Raw genomic sequence first — 19,787 nt, forward strand, 5'->3', positions numbered from 1 at the left:
TGTTTGCCATTAATTTAAGTGTGCCAACAGGCGAACGTAAGAAATTTGTCCTTTTTTCATTTTTTAGCAAATCAGCAAGTGACGTTAGGATGTGATTACTTGATTTATTAGATAAAACTTGAACGTTAGCTGACAAGGGAATCATGAATGAGCTTTCAGGTATAAAAAACATAATTAAAGGAGTGCGAATACTAAGTAATGCATGGTGGCATGAAAGGTTATAAGTGGTGTTCCAACAGGAACCGTTTGCTAAAGATCTGCGCGGAGGCTACGTCAGAGTGGCAACTGACTGCAAGGCCAATCTCGCGCTACGTTAGACAGGCGTGCGGCAGATAACTTCCAAGGGCAGCGCCGCGTCAGAGCTGCATGCGGCAGCTGAGAAGCGAAGCCGAGGCGGCTACGAGCGCAAGCAGAGCGCACGTGCGCGGCGCAGGAAGCATGCGTCAGGTTTAAGAGCGAGAGAGAGATGAAGCATACCGACGCTGTTCACTGCGCCGTCTGTACTTTACACTCTATCCACATGTTCTTGGGCTCCTGCGCCAGATGAGCGTATTTATGTGCTTCAAAGTGACGAATATTAATGTTACAAAAAGGGTATAGCATTACTGAATAAATGGGGATATATATGCGTAATCGATATGAGTTATTCACCGATGACCAACAAAATAGAAGTGGTAACTCGTGACATCACGCTAGATGAGTTGTTACAGTGGGTTCTGTTTAAAATTACATTATGCATTAGTAAGTTGGTTCGTAACCAAGTTCCTATGAAATCCATTTGAGCCCAAACATAATTCTTACATAAACATGAAAATATAAAAATGAAGTACACAAATATCATATTAAATTTACTGCACATTCCATATTACTAAGCGAAGAAAGTTAAATGCCTCTTTGGGCTGGCCCTCTACGTGTAATAACATTCACATTATGAGAAGATTCTCATGCATCAATATATTTGCAAAACACCATAAAGTGAGAGCGACAAAGAAAAGTGACACCAGTTTGGTGCAGGTGGGACATAGATTGTGTCGTAGGATGTCAACGCTGTTGCTAACAAGAGGAGAAAAACAAAACTCGACAAGAATCTAGAGATTTCCATAGTGGGAACAGAAAGTGTAAGGATTTGAATTAGAATCAACTAAGTTGAGCGTAATTTCTGAAGGACTTTTCCTTCATGAAGGTATAGTGCACGGCGCATCGTTGACACGACATTATCGCCTACTTAACTGTGTAAATGACAATTCTGTGACTCCAAGATAGCTACTTCATACTTCTTCTTCTTATTCTTCTTCTTCTTCAAACTCGACTTCTCTCACCTAAAACAAAACTTTACTGCGCGACAAAATTCACCGTCTTCATCCTTTCAACATCTTGCGACTAACTTTACTTTGCGACCAAATTCGTCGTCTTCATCCTCTCAACATTTTGCGACTAAACTCGCCGTCTCTGTAACTCCGTAGTGCTGGCCTCCTCGGGCCCAGCTGGTTGCTTAAAACTCCGTCTATCCTTGCTTGTATCGCAGTGTCCTGGGACACGTCATACAGTTAAATGCTACTACTTCAATAGTCGGTATTCCTTCGGAAAATACAACGGGAAAACAAAGAAGGCTCAAGGTTTTGAACAGAGATTTCCGCTTACTGGCGTTTAGCTGCGGGCTAGACGCGGTTCGCGTCTGACGTTGCCTGATCAGCTGTCGTCAGAGAGCACGGAACACTGTTCTCGTGAACTCTTCTTCGAGATGGAAGATCAAAGTCTGGGCTGAATAGTTTTGTGTCTGTTGAAAGTTGACAGATCAAAGTGGGTAGAACGGACTATGCCGCGAAACGGAAAAGTGAAGGAACGACACAGACAGCTAAGGGACCGCGCGGGTGCCAGCCGCGTCACGTAAGATACGTGCCCTTGCTGGTGGTGAATGACTCTTCATGTGTTGTTCTGTTGATAGTAGAAAGTGGTTAGGATGGACAATGCTGCGAAAATGAAAAGTGAAGAAACGACATAGCCAGCTAGGGTTCCACGCGATCGCCATTCGCGTCACGCCAGGTACGTGCTCCTGCGGGTGTGTATGACTCTTCATGTGTTGTGTCGAGAGAGGAAAGATGAAAGTGGGTAGGATAGACTATGTCGCAAAACTGAAAAGTGAAGAAACGACACAGACAGCTAAGGGTCCGCGCGGGAGCCAACCGCGTCACGTAAGGTACGTGCCCTTGCGGGTGGAGCATGACTCTTCAAGGGTTGTTCTGTTGATAGTGGAAAGATGAAAGTGGGTAGAACAGACTATGTCGCGTAACGGAAAAGTGAAGAAACGACACAGACAGCTAAGGGACCGCGCGGGTGCCAGCCGCGTCACGTAAGGTACGTGCCCTTGCGGGTGGAACTACTGGCGCAATAGGCCGAGCTTCTCCGGTCGGAATTTCGTGCTGGACCAAATCCGTAGCCGGTAGAAACTGCCTCTCTTCAAATAACCACGAAAATTCTTCTAAAACTAGCTGCAACATCCTTTTCTCCTCACTGTTTAAATAACCTAACTTCTCTGATAACTGACTCTTTAACGTCGACGCGACATATCGCACTTCTCTAACTGAACATTTCTTTCTTCTCCTTCCTTTCTCATCTTTATCTCGCTGCTTCTCACTTCCTCTTATTTCCACAAAAATTTCCTGTCCACTGGCAACAATATTACCCTTCGGTATCACAACATCTTTTACACCAAAATTATCTATACTTACTGCTGTCGCAAAACCATTCTGTCTTCTCTCCGGTCGGCAGCTACTTCTCTTTATATGTATTAACTGACGATCTAAAACACCATTCTGGGTGAGCGGGTCAACCAGAATGTCTGTCTTAGGCTGTTCTTGACTTTTGATATCTATCCAGATAATCTTTCCACTTCCGCCTTTTATCCTCACAGGGTCAGTGGTTTTTATCGCCCACATCTGCGGTTTTATGGGAGACTGTGAACGGCACCTTTCGCAGCTCCCTTGCGTCTGACGGGGGTGCGCACTGCCAAATCGGTGAATTGCTTCGCCGAACTGCACAGTTCACGTTCGATAATCCACTATCCCCTGATAACGGTGCAGGAAGTCATTCCCTAGTATGATGTCAAATTCACCCTTCTTTAGCCTTACTACCTCCATCCTCTGACTGTATTTACCACCGTCTATTTGCAGATTCACTACACACGAACCTGCAGGGACAATTACTTCCTCTCCAAGGCCACTGATATTGTACCGGGGTGGCCCACTTTTGTGGGCGTGGGTTCGAATCCCACTTCTGACACCAATTGTACAGGATGGCGGGTATGGGCAGGCGGTGGGCGTTGTGGAATAATAGGGTAATTTTTAGAGAAAGGCCATTTATTGGCTAAAGCATGATGGAAAGGGGCTACATAGGCCTAGGGAGGTGAGGGTGAGCCAGAGCTTACAATTTGGCGAACATTGTTCGCGAAGCTACCGGAAGTGGCTGTCTGCCAAAACTAAGTCCACAGTGCCGCAGCACTGGGAGAAGCGGGAGATGTTCAGTGCTACCGGGCGCGCATCCGACTCGCGGGTGAGCAAGAATACAAGAGAGAGAGCCCGGCGACGGGCGGCTGGGTATATTCGACGCACCACGCGGCTTCCTCCGCCCTGATTGGTCAGAACAGAGAAAACCGTGCGGGCGGCATGGAACTTTCCAGAGCGTTGCCTGCTAAGCGGTGCCTGGGACGGCGTTACCTCGTAAGCACATGGGAGAGGCGCGTGAACAAGGTGCCCTTCATCGGTGCCGACTTCCTTTTACTAAACCGTGGGACGAAAGAATTTACAGGCAGCTAACACTGCCGGCCGTGGCTTGGCCGCAATGGAAAAATGAAGTTACCGTTTAGGTGCTCATATAATAAAGTAAAATCCCTTATTGTCTGGCTCATCCTTTACAGCTGTTGACGAAAAGCAGCACGATAGGTTGACTCCCCAGAGTGACGTACAGGATAACCGTGGGGGTGCTCCTGCTGTCTGGGTCTTACTTGTCCTTGAAGTAATAGATTCTAACAATTTGTGTGTCACTGTGGTGCCAACTGCTTTTCATATAGCTGCTGCAGATGCAGTACGAACCGCCAGAGCTGTGTGCTGAACGTGACAGCCTTCCCTCTCGGTAGGGCTCTGTAGCTGTCCAGAGCTGGGTCTGCTCGGGACCGTACACTTGTGTGACCACTGTTGTCAGCGACTGTGTACAGTGGCTATATTCCTGCCAAGTCTCTCTGCAGTATCACAGAAGGAACATTCAGCTTCCTGTAGTGCTATTAAACAATCTCGTTCAAACTCGATGAGATGTTGATAATTGTATCTTTGTCACCTTAAAGGCATTGTTGACAGACACCAACTCATCGTGTCCAATCTCAAAGGCAATCGGATCTCACAACTGTTATAGCGTGTATTCACAGCAAACCTGATTTGCATTCTGATATTGACGCAATTACCACTGTTCTTGTCTGATGGGTGCAAAATTTTAATAGACATCTTGCAGATGAAGAAACACACCTACCAACTTTGGTTCATTTCGCAAAACTCCTGGGTGTTGTGACTTTTTTCTGTCAGTATAGCTGAGAAATGAAATTTATAAGGAGTTCAAAAGGGGAACCTGTAATGGCTATAAGAGAAATGCCAAATTGTAGAAACCTGTACTACTGTGGGAAAGGTAAATCGTGCAAAAAGTAACCGGAATCGTAATGCCGCACATCGTGTACTTGTAGTAGCAGCTCTGCTGAGTCATTCTGCCACACGGATGTGTGGTTTCTTTGGCAGTACTTTGAGTGTGCGTACAGTGCGGACGCGACACGAGGAAATGGCTAGTTCTTACGAACAATGTGCGGCAGTGAAGTTTTGTTTCTTGCTCGGCAAGAACGCAGCAGAAACTGTTGTGATGATTCAGACAGCCTACGAAGACCGTGCTCTTAGTAAAATGAAAGTGTACGAATGGTTTTCTCAGTTTAAAAAGGGAGAAATGGTGGGTGAAGATCAGCCCCGTTCCGGTTGGTGGATCTTAAACTGCTGGAAGCGAAGAGAACATTGACAAAATCCGTAATCTCGTCAGTGAAGATCGACGCAGGACAATCGACCAACTCGAGAACTTGTCCAGGTTGTCCTTGAGCTCAATTCAGCGCATCTTGACCGTGGATTTGGGGATGCGAAGAGTGGCAGTAAAATTCGAGCCGAAGCTTCTCACCGGAGATCAAAGGGGTAGTTGCGTTCGAGCCTGCCTTGAAATAAAGGACGCGTTCAAAGATGATCCACATTTTTTTCAACAAAATCATCACAGGTGATGAGTCATGGTGCTATTGGTACGATCCACAAAGTAAACAGTCATCACAGTGAATGTCACCTGGCTCACATCGACCAAAAAAAGCTCGACAAGTGAAATCGAATGTGAAAATGATGTTGATCTGTTTTTTTCACATCAAAGGGATTTTATACTCTGAATTTGTCCCTGAAAACCAGACAATAAACCAACAATTCTATTTGGAGGTTATGAAACGGCTTCGCAGAAGTTTGTCGCTAAAATGTCCGGCTTTGTGGCATTCTGGCGTGTGGTTCCTGCATCACGACAACGCTCCTGCACACATGGCTCTCAGCGTTCGCCAGTTTTTGGCTTCAACGAAGACGATTACCTTGACGCACGTGCCCTATTCGCCGGATTTAGCATCCTCGGACTACTTCCTATTCCCGAGGATGTAGCGAGACTTGAGAGGGAAGCGTTTTGAGGATGTGGAAGACGTAAAACGCAATGTCATGAAAGTGGTAGCAGGTATCAAAGAGGACGAATTTAAAAGGTGCTTCAAACACTGGAATGAACGTTTGGACAATTGTATTAACGCTAATAGAGAGTACTTGGAAGGAGATTAAGGTTGTATTTGAAAACAATAAAGTATATGCTTTCTTAGAAAGAAATTCCGGTTATTTTTGGGTCCACCCTCATATATAAAACACACAAGAAATGAAGATGCAACTATACCAGAGAAGGAAAGTTGCTACTTACCATATAGCAGAGATGCTGAGTCGCGATAGGCACAACATATAGATTCACACAATTGTAGCTTTCGGCGATAAAGGCCTTTGTCAGCAGTAGACACACATGCGCACACACACTCACGCAAAGGCAGGGCTACCTGTGAAACCAGTCATGTGATTTACATGCTAAGCTGCAACCACTGTGCTACATTCTATGTAGGTATGACAGCCAACAAGCTGTCTGTCCACATGAACGGCCACTGACAAACTGTGGCCAAAAAACAAGTGGACCACCCTGTTGCTGAACACGCTGCCAAACATGATATCCCTCATCTCAATGACTGCTTCACAGCCTGTGTCATATGCATCCTTCCCACCGACACCAGCTTTTCTGAATTGCGCAGGTGGGAACTTTCCGTGCAGTACATCCAACATTCCCGTAAGGGCCTCAACCTTCGTTAGTCACTGTCCTCACCCATCCAGCCCCCTCCCTGTTCCCAATCCGGTACTAAACAGCCGTCATTTCACTGCCACACTCGGTCTTTTAATTTCTTTTTATTTCTCTCCTTTCTGCTACTTACCTGCCCCCTCTCCACACCTTCTCTCCTGCCCTCTGTCTAAACTGCAACACTTCACTGTCCACCACTCCTACCATACTCTCTCTCCCCTTCCCTACCCCAGCCTCCTCCTTACCCCCACCCAGCAGTCGCCACTCCCATCATGCACTCGTGCTGCTTCTCGCAGTGTGGTTTCAGTTCTCTCCGTATGCAGACGTGTGTGTGTGTGTGTGTGTGTGTGTGTGTGTGTGTGTGTGTGTGTGTGTGTGCGCGTGCTGCTGACAAAGGCCTTTATGGCCGAAAGCTACAATTGTGTGAATCTTTTTGTTGTGCCTATCACGACTCAGCATCTCCGCTATATGGTGAGTACCAACTTTCCTTCTCTGGTATTGTTACATTCCATCCTGGATTTTCCATTGTATGAAGTAAAGAATACATTTAGAGAGCAGAAGGACAGCTGTGTGAATAACAGAATCCCAGTTAGCAAGCCAGTAGGAAACAAACGAGAATGTTGCAAGACGAAAGGCATATGAGAGGACTAAAAAAAAGAAAACAGGTGACAGTGTTATGTAAAGGGAAGACCAAGTGGCTGAAGATAAGACAATTGTCAGTTAGTTGTGATACAGTTGGAATGATTTGATAAAGCACTGAAAGACCTAAGTCAGAATAAGGCACCTGGAGAGCATTCACTCACGATTGAGAGAATTGACTATCACATTTTTTTTTTTTTTGATCTGGTTGTACTTTCTGTGGTCTTAGTCTGAAGACCAGTTTGGCGCATTTCTACTCATTAGTTTATCGTGTGCAAGTCCGTTCATCTCCAGGTAACTGTCGCAACCTACAGCCACTAGTACACGATTACTGTAGGGAATCCGTCTTCTTCCTCAACAGTTTTTGTCCCTCACATCTCCCTCTACTACCAGAGTGATGATGATTCCTTGATGCCTCGGAATGTCTCCTATCAGCCAATCTCCTCTTTTGGTGGAATTGTTTCATAATTTTTTTTGTCCAATCTCATTTAGTACATCTTATTTATTTTCCAAACAATGGAAAATCCAGGATGGAATGTAACAATACCAGAGAAGGAAAGTTTCTACTCACCATGTAGCAGAGATGACGAGTCGTGATAGGCACAACCAAAAGTGTGGTTTCAGTTCTCTGAGACTGCAGGTGTGTGTGTGTGTGTGTGTGTGTGTGTGTGTGTGTGTGTGTGAATGAAATTTTAAGAAACCGTGAAACCGTAAAATTACATTGTGAAAAAGCAATGGTCAGAATTTAGAGCAGCTATACTCTTTCTCAGACATTATTTCTAGCTAGGCATACATGACAAGGATGGAATGCATTTTATTTTATTTTTTACTTGAGCATAGGTACTCTACATTCTGACCAGTGCTTTTTCAGAATGTAATTTTACAGTTTCTCAAAATTTCATTCTGATGAATATAACTTTAGCGGGTGTCGAAATCTAGGTCAGTTATAACAAGCAGTTATTTAAAACTGGTTGGCTGTATAACTCATATGTTTGAAAACTAAAGAATACCAGAGAAGGAAAGTTGCTACTCACCAAATAGCGGAGATGCTGAGTCGCGATAGGCATAACAAAAAGATTCACACAATTATACGAGGGGCGTTCAGAAAGTAAGCTCCGATCGGTCGCGAAATGGAAACGACTATGAAAATCCGATAAAGCTTTGCACAGATGTGTTGGGTAGTGTCTCTAGTATAACCCCAGTTAGCATCACGTCACTCTTCTCATTTCTGAGCTCGCAGTGAGTGCGTAAAGATGTCTAGAAAATAGTGTCTTCCGCCAAGTACGAGGGCCTGGTGAGAAATTTCGCCTGAAGCTATGCAGCTAACATTACATAACTGTCGTGCTGTTTCGTCTTCACGACAATTCTCAGCCGCATTCTGCAGGGGCAATGAAGATGCTCCTGCATCGTTTTCAAATGGAAATGTTAGATTACCCACAATACAGTCCGCAATTGTCTCCCCCTGAGTTTCATCTCTGGTCACATGAACCGCTGTCTTTGAAAACAACATTTTGACACAGACAACGAGGTGTAGGCCAGCGTGGAGAATTGGCGGAAAGCACTGGCGGCTGCCTTCTATGATGAGGCTATTGAAAAGTTGGTACAACGCTATGACAAAAGTCTAAGTCAGAACGGCGACTACGTAGAGAAGTAGCTGAAAGGTGTAGCTAATTGTTACAAGTAAAATATTTCTGATGTTCACTGTGGTTTCAATTTGGCAATCAATCGGAGCTTACTTTCTGAACAGGCCTCGTAGCTTTCTGCCATTAAGGCCTTTGTCAGCAGTACACACACACACACACATACATACATACATACATACACGCACGCGCGTGTGTATGTGCATGTGCATGTGCATGTGCATGTGCATATGAGTTATACAGCCAACCAGTTTTAAATAACTGCTTGTTATAACTGACCTAGATTTTGACACCCGCTAAAGTTGTATTCAGCGTGCCCACTGCGATCGTCTGATTTAGCTTCTGTGGACTACTAGCTGTGATTCATATGCAAAGTTTAGCTTCTGAGACTCCTACAGAGGTAGAGGAAGATCTGATGACAGAATTTCTGGCTGCTGCACTAAAAGCTGAAGAGAGACCAAGTGGGATGGAGAGAGTCACCAGAATATGCTTCGTAGGTACAGTGTCTGTGGTCGGCACACCGAGCTGCTGTTTTAATGCATCAGTAATGTTCTGTAGCTACAGTATGGTAGATTCTTTTTGTTTTGGAGTAATGTGAACATGTAATGTTTAAATGTTAATACAAGCAAATATGCTTAAATAATAAACTGATGTTTCAGTCTGTTTCTTTTGCATTCTTACCTTAGAATTGTACTGCATTGGTTCCTCGAGCATAAGTGAAAGAGTTGAAAATCTGAATTGAAATTGTCATAGAAAAGAAATGGTATATTTCCAGGTGCGGGTTCCCACTGAAAATATTATGTACTTACTTCCCTCTAAAAAGTCCTAGAAGTTTGTAACAGAAATTTCCGAACACCTCATATATTGTTCATGCAGTTGTCAATTTATTTTGCTCCCCAAATGAAAGAACTTGTTTACTTTCTCTGTGTCTCATTTCTTCATCTAATTCAGCATTACTAAGTGCGTCTTATCATGTGCCCTCTATACTATGCTGCAAAAGTTATCTACATAAGGACACTATTATGGTGTGGCTAACAGGTGTAATTTACTTCGTAGAGCTGGCCATGATGTCTACTCAGTTGATACTGTCGAGTACCTGTTGTCTGTGTGGTCTCGTGTAGGCGATGATTCCTTTGCTGCTGTGGGTGCAAGAAAAAGTTTTGATTATCACTGGACTAACCAAATCTTGATGTGGGATTCCAGTTTGTTTAAAAACACGTAATTATTCCCATAACTTGAAAATGACCACTGAACCGCAGCAAAACCTCAAGTGGCCGAAGTCACATTGCTGACCAAAAAAATCCTCGAGCCATAGTGACAAAGAACATATAATTTCTATATCGATTATTGATCACAGCACCTATCCTGATGTCAAATTGAGCAAATGATTTTTAACACAACTTTAATTAGTGTGTAATATAACGAGGTCCATTTGTCAGTTCCATTACAACCTAAATTACATTAAATTATTCTTGTTTATTTATATTGATACATCTTGCGTATTGTCTCACATGTGATTTTAACAGTGCCAAGGTTTAATTATAATAAACATATGGTTGCTTAATATCCCTACAAGAGTATTATATTGAATTTCCATTCAAAAAATTTCTTATCTGTTGTACCATATTCATTAACTAAGAGTTTTACAGGAGGTTCTAGGTTGTATTTTCAAATCTGTGGAAAGGAAACACTGTCTTGCGGCACTAGTTGTCTTACATTTATAGAATATTGAAAGTTTTGTTTGCATTTTTACAGTTTCTGATTTCAATTTCTGTATATTTCCTCAACAACCAGCCCTGAGATTTCGCAACAACTAACACCTCTTAGACTTGTTACTGCTACAACAACTGGCTGACATTTGCTGTAACACCTGCCCTAACGTAGAAGTAAAACAGTACTGTATGTTGAATTAACAGTGTTATTGGAGTACATACTTTTAGAAAGTTACAATTAGAACTTGTGTTTCCACAAAATCTTGATAGTGTCAATGAATTTTGCAATAAAAAAGTAAAGATTTGACAGAATGTGTTTGCTTATAACAATTCTATTTGTACAAAATTTTAAAAAAATCTAGCAAATTACATGATTATTTTAGTTACTAACATTTGTATGTTCTGACTCTGAAATTATATTTTTCAATTCAGCAATTTATTCGTACACTACTGGCCATTAAAATTGCTTCACCACGAAGGTGATATGCTACAGACGTGAAATTTAACCCACAGGAAGAAGATGCTGTAATATGCAAATGAATAGCTTTTCAGAGCATTCACACAAGGTTGATGCCGATGGCGACACCTACAACGTGCTGACATGAGGAAAGTTTCCAACCAATTTCTCATACACAAACAGCAGTTGACCGGCGTTGCCTGGTGAAACATTGTTGTGGTGCCTCGTGTAAGGAGAAATGTCTACCATCACGTTTATTACTTTGATAAAGGTCGGATTATAGCCTATTACGATTGCGGTTTATCGTATCGCGACATGACTGTTAGCAGAATATGGAATCGGTGGGTTCGGGAGGGTAATACGGAACGCAGTGCTGGATCCCAAGGGCCTCGTATCACTAGCAATCGAGATGATGGGTATCTTATCCGCATGGCTGTAATGGATCATGCAGCCATGTCTCGATCCCTGACTCAACAGATGGGGACGTTTGCAAGACAACAACTATTTGCACGAACAATTCGACGTTTGCAGAAGCACAGACTATCAGCTCATCACGGTGAACGCACATTGGAAGCGTGTATTCGTCATCGAAATACTGGCATCTCACCTGGCGTGATGGTATAGTGTGCCATTGGTTACACGTCTCGGTCACCTCTTGTTCGCGTTGACGGCACTTTGAACAATGGACGTTACATTTCAGATGTGTTACGACCCGTGGCTCTACCCTTCATTTGATCCCTGCGAAACCCTAAATTCAGCAGGATAATGCACGACTGCATGTTGCAGGTCCTGTACGGACCTTTCTGCACACAGAAAATGTTCGACTGCTGCCCTGGCCAGCACATTCTCCAGATCTCTCACCAATTGAAAACGTCTGGTCAATGGTGTCCGAGCAACTGGCTCGTCACAATACGCCAGTCACTACTCTTGATGAACTGTGGTATTGTGTTGCAGCTGCATGGGCAGCTGTACCTGTACAAGCCATCCAAGCTCTGTTTGACTCAATGCCCAGGTGTATCAAGGCCGTTTTTAGGGTTGTTCTGGGTAATGATTTCTCAGGATCTATGTACTCAAATTGCGTGAAAGTGTAATCACATGTCAGTTCCAGTATAATATATTTGTCCAATGAATATCCGTTTATCTTCTGTGCCGGCCGTGGTGGTCGAGCGGTTCTAGGCACTACAGTCTGGAACCGCGCGACCGCTACGGTCGCATGTTCGAATCCTACCTCGGCCATGGATGTGTGTCGTGTCCTTAGGTTAGTTAGGGTTAAATAGTTCTAAGTTCTGGGGGACTGATGACCTTAGAAGTTAAGTCCCATAGTTCTCAGAGCCATTTGAACCACTTTATCATCTGCATTTCTTCTTGGTGTAGCAATTTTAATGGCCAGTAGTGTATATTGTGGTGACAGTGCTACACAATTAAAAAAACAGCATTACATGCTTGAGGTATTATTCATATTAAATTTGACCTCCTCATCTTAGTTGAATATAAATGTGTAAATACTTTATTTTACATTAATGAGATTCATAATTTTATTAATGTGATGCGTTTAGTGTCATTACCCAGGTAACAATCAATTGCTCTAAATAATGTTAAATAATATATATGAAAAGAATAAGTACAAATTTATTCTTATGATAATACAATTTTTGATAAAGAGAACTGAGTAATGCACTAAAATCAGTGTATCTATTGATCAGCAGCTCCCAGCCATGCAGCCTCAGTTCAGAGCACATAGCTCCTCGGTTAGTGTTCCGTGTATTAATGACAGTTCTGCAGTTCCTCCGACATTAGTATGGATAGGGGCTGTGACTGCTGTGTTCATAAGTGAACTGAGTTGGTGACCTTTTGCTCACAGCTCTGGGCGGTGCCTGCTTTTGTCACACAACTTGAAGTCATTGTCACTGGGAGAGGCGGAGGGCGGGGGGGGGGGGGGGGGCGGTTGTTCAGTGCGGCAGTGCTGGATGTGGAGATGCCAAGTATATCCAGCATGTCTCGCGTGTTCCTAGATCAGAGCAGTATTGTGACCACCCTGGGTACTGCCCACATTGAGGATGACCCCCATGGTCGAATGGAATGTTGTCTCGTGGTGTGGCAGGCAGCAAAAGACTTATGGGGAAGGGGGAGGGACAGCTGTCCAAGGGCCTCCTTGAACCGTCTGATGAACAGATTTTGGGCACTTTTTATGGCTGACAATGACCCTGAGCCAGATGCAGTCACTTGTCGTGTTTCAGAGGAAGCATCTTGATCCACAAGGTCAGGGCATTCACAGAGGGTGATTTTCCTGGTAGTTTGGAGCTTCCAATGTGCACACCGGGAAGAGTCATTTCAGATGGGAACGAGTGCTTCAGTATGCCGTGAGGAGTACAAGGATGCAGCCAACGGCAGGTGGTGGCTCGTGTCGGTACTAAAAATTGTGGTGCTTTGAATCGGAAGAGATTCTCTCCAGTTTCGGGCGGTTACATGAAGTGGTAAAGACTGCCAGTCTTGCTTGCGAGATGAAGCAAGAGTTCACCGTCTATAACATCATTGACAGGAATGACTGTGGACCTTGTCTACAGGACCGAGTGGAGGGTCTGAATCGGAGATCAGACGAATGAAATTTTCACTCTACAGCGGAGTGTGTGCTGATATGAAACTTCTTGGCAGATTAAAACTGTGTGCCGGACAGAGACTTGAACTCGGAAACTTTGCCTTTCGCGGGCAAGTGTTTTACCATCTCAGCTACCCAAGCACGACTCGCGACCCGTCCTCACAGCTTTAATTCGGCCAGTACCTCATCTCCTACCTTCCAGTCTTCACAGAAGCTCTCCTGCGAACCTTGCAGAATTAGCAGTCCTGGAAGAAAGGATATTGCGGAGACATGGCTTAGCCACAGCCTGGGGGTTGTTTCTAGAATGAAATTTTCACTCTGCAGCTGAGTGTGCGCTGATATGAAACTTCCTGGCAGATTAAAACTGTGTGCCGGACCGAGCACTTGCCCACGAAAGGCAAAGGTCCCGAGTTTGAGTCTCGGTCCGGCACACAGTTTTAATCTGCCAGGAAGTTTCAGAGAGCAGACAGTTCTGCAACCATGTAGGTTGCAGATTACTCTACGTGGCCAGAAAGTGATTGGTCTTCAGATTCTACTTAACAAGTTATGTGTCTACTACATGGGTAGCAGGGCTTTTGTGGAATGGGCAGGGCAGTTTTTTTAGGTTGTAGGGTGTTGGGGAAAGTGTAAAACTGGCTTCAGAGGGTGTGAGACAAACACAGCAAAAGGGTAGACATAGCAAAAATCAGTATTGTAGTTGTAAACTGTCCTACCTGTATTGGGAAAGAACCAGAGCTCCAAGCACTAATTGAAAGCACTGAAGCGCAAATCGTTATAGGTACTGAAAGTTGGCTAAAGCTGGAGATAAGTTCAGATGAAATTTTTACAAAGAACATAAGTGTTTAGAAAGTATAGATCAAATAAAGTTGGTTGTGGGGTCTTTGTTGCTATTAATAATAGTTTATCTTGTAGCGAAATTGAAGTAGATAATTCCAGTGAGTTACTAATAGTAGAGGCTATACTTGATAACCAAAATAAAACCAACCTCCCTCCCTCCCTCCCTCCCTCCCTCCCTCCCTCCCTCCCTCCCTCCCTCCCTCCCTCCCTCCCTCCCTCCCTCCCTCCCTCCCTCCCTCCCTCCCTCCCTCCCTCCCTCCCTCCCTCCCTCCCTCCCTCCCTCCCTCCCTCCCTCCCTCCCTCCCTCCCTCCCTCCCTCCCTCCCTCCCTCCCTCCCTCCCTCCCTCCCTCCCTCCCTCCCTCCCTCCCTCCCTCCCTCCCTCCCTCCCTCCCTCCCTCCCTCCCTCCCTCCCTCCCTCCCTCCCTCCCTCCCTCCCTCCCTCCCTCCCTCCCTCCCTCCCTCCCTCCCTCCCTCCCTCCCTCCCTCCCTCCCTCCCTCCCTCCCTCCCTCCATCCATCCATCCATCCATCCATCCATCCATCCATCCATCCATCCATCCATCCATCCATCCATCCATCCATCCATCCATCCATCCATCCATCCATCCATCCATCCATCCATCCATCCATCCATCCATCCATCCATCCATCCATCCATCCATCCATCCATCCATCCATCCATCCATCCATCCATCCATCCATCCATCCATCCATCCATCCATCCATCCATCCATCCATCCATCCATCCATCCATCCATCCATCCATCCATCCATCCATCCATCCATCCATCCATCCATCCATCCATCCATCCATCCATCCATCCATCCATCCATCCATCCATCCATCCATCCATCCATCCATCCATCCATCCATCCATCCATCCATCCATCCCTCTATCCCTCTATCCCTCTATCCCTCTATCCCTCTATCCCTCTATCCCTCTATCCCTCTATCCCTCTATCCCTCTATCCCTCTATCCCTCTATCCATCCATCCCTCTATCCATCCATCCCTCTATCCCTCTATCCCTCTATCCCTCTATCCCTCTATCCCTCTATCCCTCTATCCCTCTATCCCTCTATCCCTCTATCCCTCTATCCCTCTATCCCTCTATCCCTCTATCCCTCTATCCCTCTATCCCTCTATCCCTCTATCCCTCTGGGTCATATCATACAGTTGCTGAACAGTTCAAAGAAAACTTGTCTCATTTCAATAGGTACCTTACTCATACAATTACTGTCTTTCAGGATCAACGGGACTCTTCCAAAGTTAATGTCTGTTGCGGTTTGATGGAAGATCGTGTGGTTGGTCTATTTTGTAGAGAGAACAACAATAAACGGAGATATTTACTGTAACATGTTGACAGAGTACATCTTTCCCCAAATGCACGATATTGAGTGGGGAAAAGGAGCTTGTGTTATTCCAACAAGATAGCGCCCCACCTCATTACAGTAACCGTGTGTGTGTGTGTGTGTGTGTGTGTGTGTGTGTGTGTGTGTGTGTGTGTGTGCGGCTCTTGATGCTCGCTTTCCAGGAAGGTGGATAGGTAGGGCTGGCCCAGTGCCTTGGTCACCACGAAGCCCAGACTTAACACCACTGTACTTTTTATTTTGGGCCCACATAAAAAGTGTTGTGTACAGTCAAGAGATCACACACACCAGTCATTTATGGGAACGAATTGTTGCGACCGTTGGGACAGTTAAGCCTGAAATGTTGAATACGTGGCGAGAAGTGGAATGCCATCTTGACGTGTGCAAGGCAACAAATGAATCCCACGTTGAAGTCTGCTAACGTTAAACAAAACTTGAAGGAATTGTCTTTCATGATATGTACTCATTTATGTAATTTTTCATTAAACGTTTTTAGTTTGTTGTGACAGCTGAAATGTCTCTTACTTGTAGGTATTATGCTTGCTGGTAGAACAGCACAAAATTTGAGAACCTTAAACAGTTTGGGAAATCTTGTAGAAACATTTTAATTGTAAATCTTGCAAAGCGTCTGATTTGATGTCGGTGAGGGAAACAAAAGTTTGTATTCTGCCCACTCTTGCTAACAGAACATTCACTTTCTCAGCAAAGAGAGTTGGAGTCAAGTGGATAAAGAGCTATATTATCTCTTCATTTCCAAATAGAATTTTGTCTTTGTGAAGCCAGCCCAAGGTGTCTGAAATGTAGAGGGAGGTAATAACATCTGACGAGACAGTTTTCAACATTTCTGTGATGTACACCTTTGGATTTTTTTTATTAAGTTACCTCTTAAAATTTTGGTACTCTTGCTCCCCAGTTTGAATCTTTGTCTGGTGAACATCATTAATTTTTCCTAAATGAATACCTAATCCAAAAACCTTTGTGCAGTTGGTTCAAAAGTCCTCCAAAACTGAGATGCAAGATTTGATTTTCATTTTCAGCATTGAGATAAGTTCCGTATTTTGTAGTGCAACGCTTAATTGATTCAGTTTCTGGTAAAAGTCTAAGAGGAAGCAGAGGAGTATAACAAATTTAAATTGCTTTAGACTTTTCAGCAAACCTTTAGCTTTAGTAGTGTCATTCCTCTGTGGGCTACTTGTTCGAGGTCAGTTGTAACAGGTTTCCACGATTGCAGGAGAGCCTGAATGGCGCTCATTGCTGGCTAACTACCTTGCAGCATGGATATCACTCAGTTTAAGAGCTTCTGCTCCTAGAAGTTGTGCTATTTCTCTTTTAGCAACTCAAGTCTCTTTGTTGATCTGTAGTAGAATTTGAAAATATTTCTAACCACCAAGTCAGATGTTTAGAGAAATGTTCGCATTCCCTTCAGGCATCTAACACAGCTAACTGTAAGTGATGAAGTTCTATGCAAGGCAATGAATGCTTATCAGTTTTTGGCGAAGAGCTTTCTTATGCACAGCTAACCCTGATTTGTGTGCAGCCAAAACAAATAAAACAGTTTCTGCATCACATATTTATTTTGCTGCTATGCAGTTCGATGGTTCATGCCTTCATCTTCAGTTGGAGAATTGTTTATTTCCATGCTTGGTGTCAGTGAAGAGTACAGATGCCTTTTCACAGTCGCAGATCGAAGCAGTGTCGGTTATTTTGTGTCTTTTGCTAACGATAAAAATTGTTGATATAAAAAGTCACTATAGAGGTTAAAAATCATGAACTTCTGACAGTGGATTGTACTTTTTAACCTTTAAAGTGCCTTTTCTAAGTAAAAAAATTTATCGTTAGCAAAAAATGCAAAAAACCTACAGTGCCCTCAGTCTGCGACTGTGAAATGTCTGTGCTCTTCATCAACATCGGCCATTTAGGTAAACAATTCTCCACCTGAAGACGACTGTGAACCATCGAAACGCGTAATGGCAAAATAAAATAGTAACTGATGCAGAAACTGTTTTAATCTACATCTACATCATACTTCGCAGGCCTTCCACTAGTGAATAGTGCGTGGGAAGAATGATTGTTGGTAAGCCCCTGTATTGACTCTTAATTTCTCAAATTTTCTCGTCATGGTCAATACGCGAGATGTATGTCGGGAGGGGTGGGGATGGAGGGGATGGGGGGGGGGGGGGGAGAGGGGGGGGGCGGAAGGTAATATGTTGTCTGACTCCTCCTGAAAACTGCCGTCCCGAAATTCCAATAGTAAATGCGGTGCTCTTTGTTGGATCTTCTCTATCTACTCTATCAGTCCTACTTGATAAGGACTCCAGGTAGATGAACAATACTCAAGAATCAGGCCACAAGTGCCTTATAAGCCACTTCTTTCGTGGATGATGTTAATGATTGAAGCAGAAGAAATGAATTAAAATTTGTGCTGCGACTGGGACTCAAACCCGAGTCATCTTGCTAGCTAGACAGAAATGCTACGCGGATTTCCCATTACGAGGGGCATTTGAAAAGTCCGTGCAAAGTATGAGAGATGGCACCACCAGTATGTATCAAGGTCATGTTTAGTTAGTAGCATCTTTGGAAAGAATGCACACAGTTTCAGCCGTATTGGTCTATTTCTTTGTGTTTGGCATTCGTGTGAATCAAGGAAGTCGAGTGATTGTCAAAAAATGGACGAAAAAGAATATCATGCGCTGATTATACATTATTTTACGAAAGGCAAAACACCTCAGGAGACTAAAGGGAAGCTTGATGAACACTACAGTAACTCTGCCCCTTTGATTAGAACAGTTTATAAGTGGTTTCAAAATTCTCGGGGTGGTCATATGGGCACAAGTGATGCTGAACGTTCTGGACACTTTGCAGGGGTTATGACTCCAGAAATCATTGATAAAATCCATGATATGGTGATAGGTGACAGAAGAGTTACGGTGTGTGAGATTGCTAGTGCTGTGGGCATCTCGAATGAGTGGGTACATAATATTTTCGATAAACATTTGGACATGAGAAAGTTATCTGCAAGATGGGTTGTGTGATTGCTCACGCTTGACCAAAAACGGAATTGTGTGAAGTGTTGCAAGGATGGTTTGCATTGCAGTTGTTCAGGAAGAATCTACAGGACTTTAAGCAACCATTTTGTCACTGTGGATGAGACACGGATACATTACTATACTGCTGAGACCAAAGAATAATCTAAACAATGGCACCAACAAAGGCAAAGACCATTCCTTCGGCCGGAAAGGGTATGGCGACTGTCTTTTGAGATTTGCAAGGGATAATGCTCATCAACTATCTGGAAAATGGTAAAACTATTGCAGGTGCACATTATTGGACGTTTGTAAACCAAGCGGCAAGAAAAACGCCGGCGATTGGACCACATAAAAGGCCTTTTCAGTCACGACAATGCGCACCAGCACATACCTCAGCAGTTGGGGTCGCAAAATCAATGGATCAATGGAAATGGGATTCTAACTTGTCTCACATCCCCCCCCCCCCCCCCCCTCCCCCCTCCCCCTCCCTATTCTCCAGACTTGGCTCCCTCAGACTACTGTTTGTTCCTCAATTTGAAGAAATGGCTGATGGGACAAAGATTTTATTCAAACAAGGAGGTGATTGCAGCAACGAATAGCTATTTTGCAGGCTTGGACAATTCCTGTTATTCGGAAGGGATCAACAAATTAGAACAGTGTTGAACGAAGTGTATAAGTCTGATAGAAGTCTATGTCGAAAAATGAAAAAAAGTTTACCCGAAACACGTAAGTAGTTTTTATTTTTGCACGGACTTTTCAAACACCCCCTCGTACATTCAATGCTATTCCAATGCCGGAGAGCCCTGGCAGTGGTGATAATGTAAGGGAAATAAGCAGAAGATATGAATTGAAGTTCTTGTGTGTGTGGGGGGGGGGGGGGGGGAGGGGGGGGGGGCACTCTGCATAGGTAGTTCATGCAGCAATAATGCTGTGGTGGTGTGCTGGTTAGCATTTCTGCCTAGCAAACAAGAAGACCCAGGTTCGAGTTCCGGCTGCAGCACAAATTTTAATTAATTTTTTCTGCTTCAATCAATATCGTAGATAAAGAACAGACTTAAGTATGTCAGGGAAAAATATAATT

At 44.1% G+C, this 19,787-nt stretch overlaps 1 protein-coding gene across 1 annotated transcript in view; it reads left to right on the forward strand.

The window, feature by feature from the left end:
- LOC124552678 overlaps positions 1-19,787 on the forward strand; it is a 164,708-nt gene that overhangs the window by 71,923 nt on the left and 72,998 nt on the right. The gene's annotated exons all lie outside the window — the stretch shown is intronic.

The sequence above is a fragment of the Schistocerca americana genome, chromosome 10, assembly GCF_021461395.2.
Source record: "Schistocerca americana isolate TAMUIC-IGC-003095 chromosome 10, iqSchAmer2.1, whole genome shotgun sequence".
Classification (NCBI taxonomy): Eukaryota; Metazoa; Arthropoda; class Insecta; order Orthoptera; family Acrididae; genus Schistocerca; species Schistocerca americana.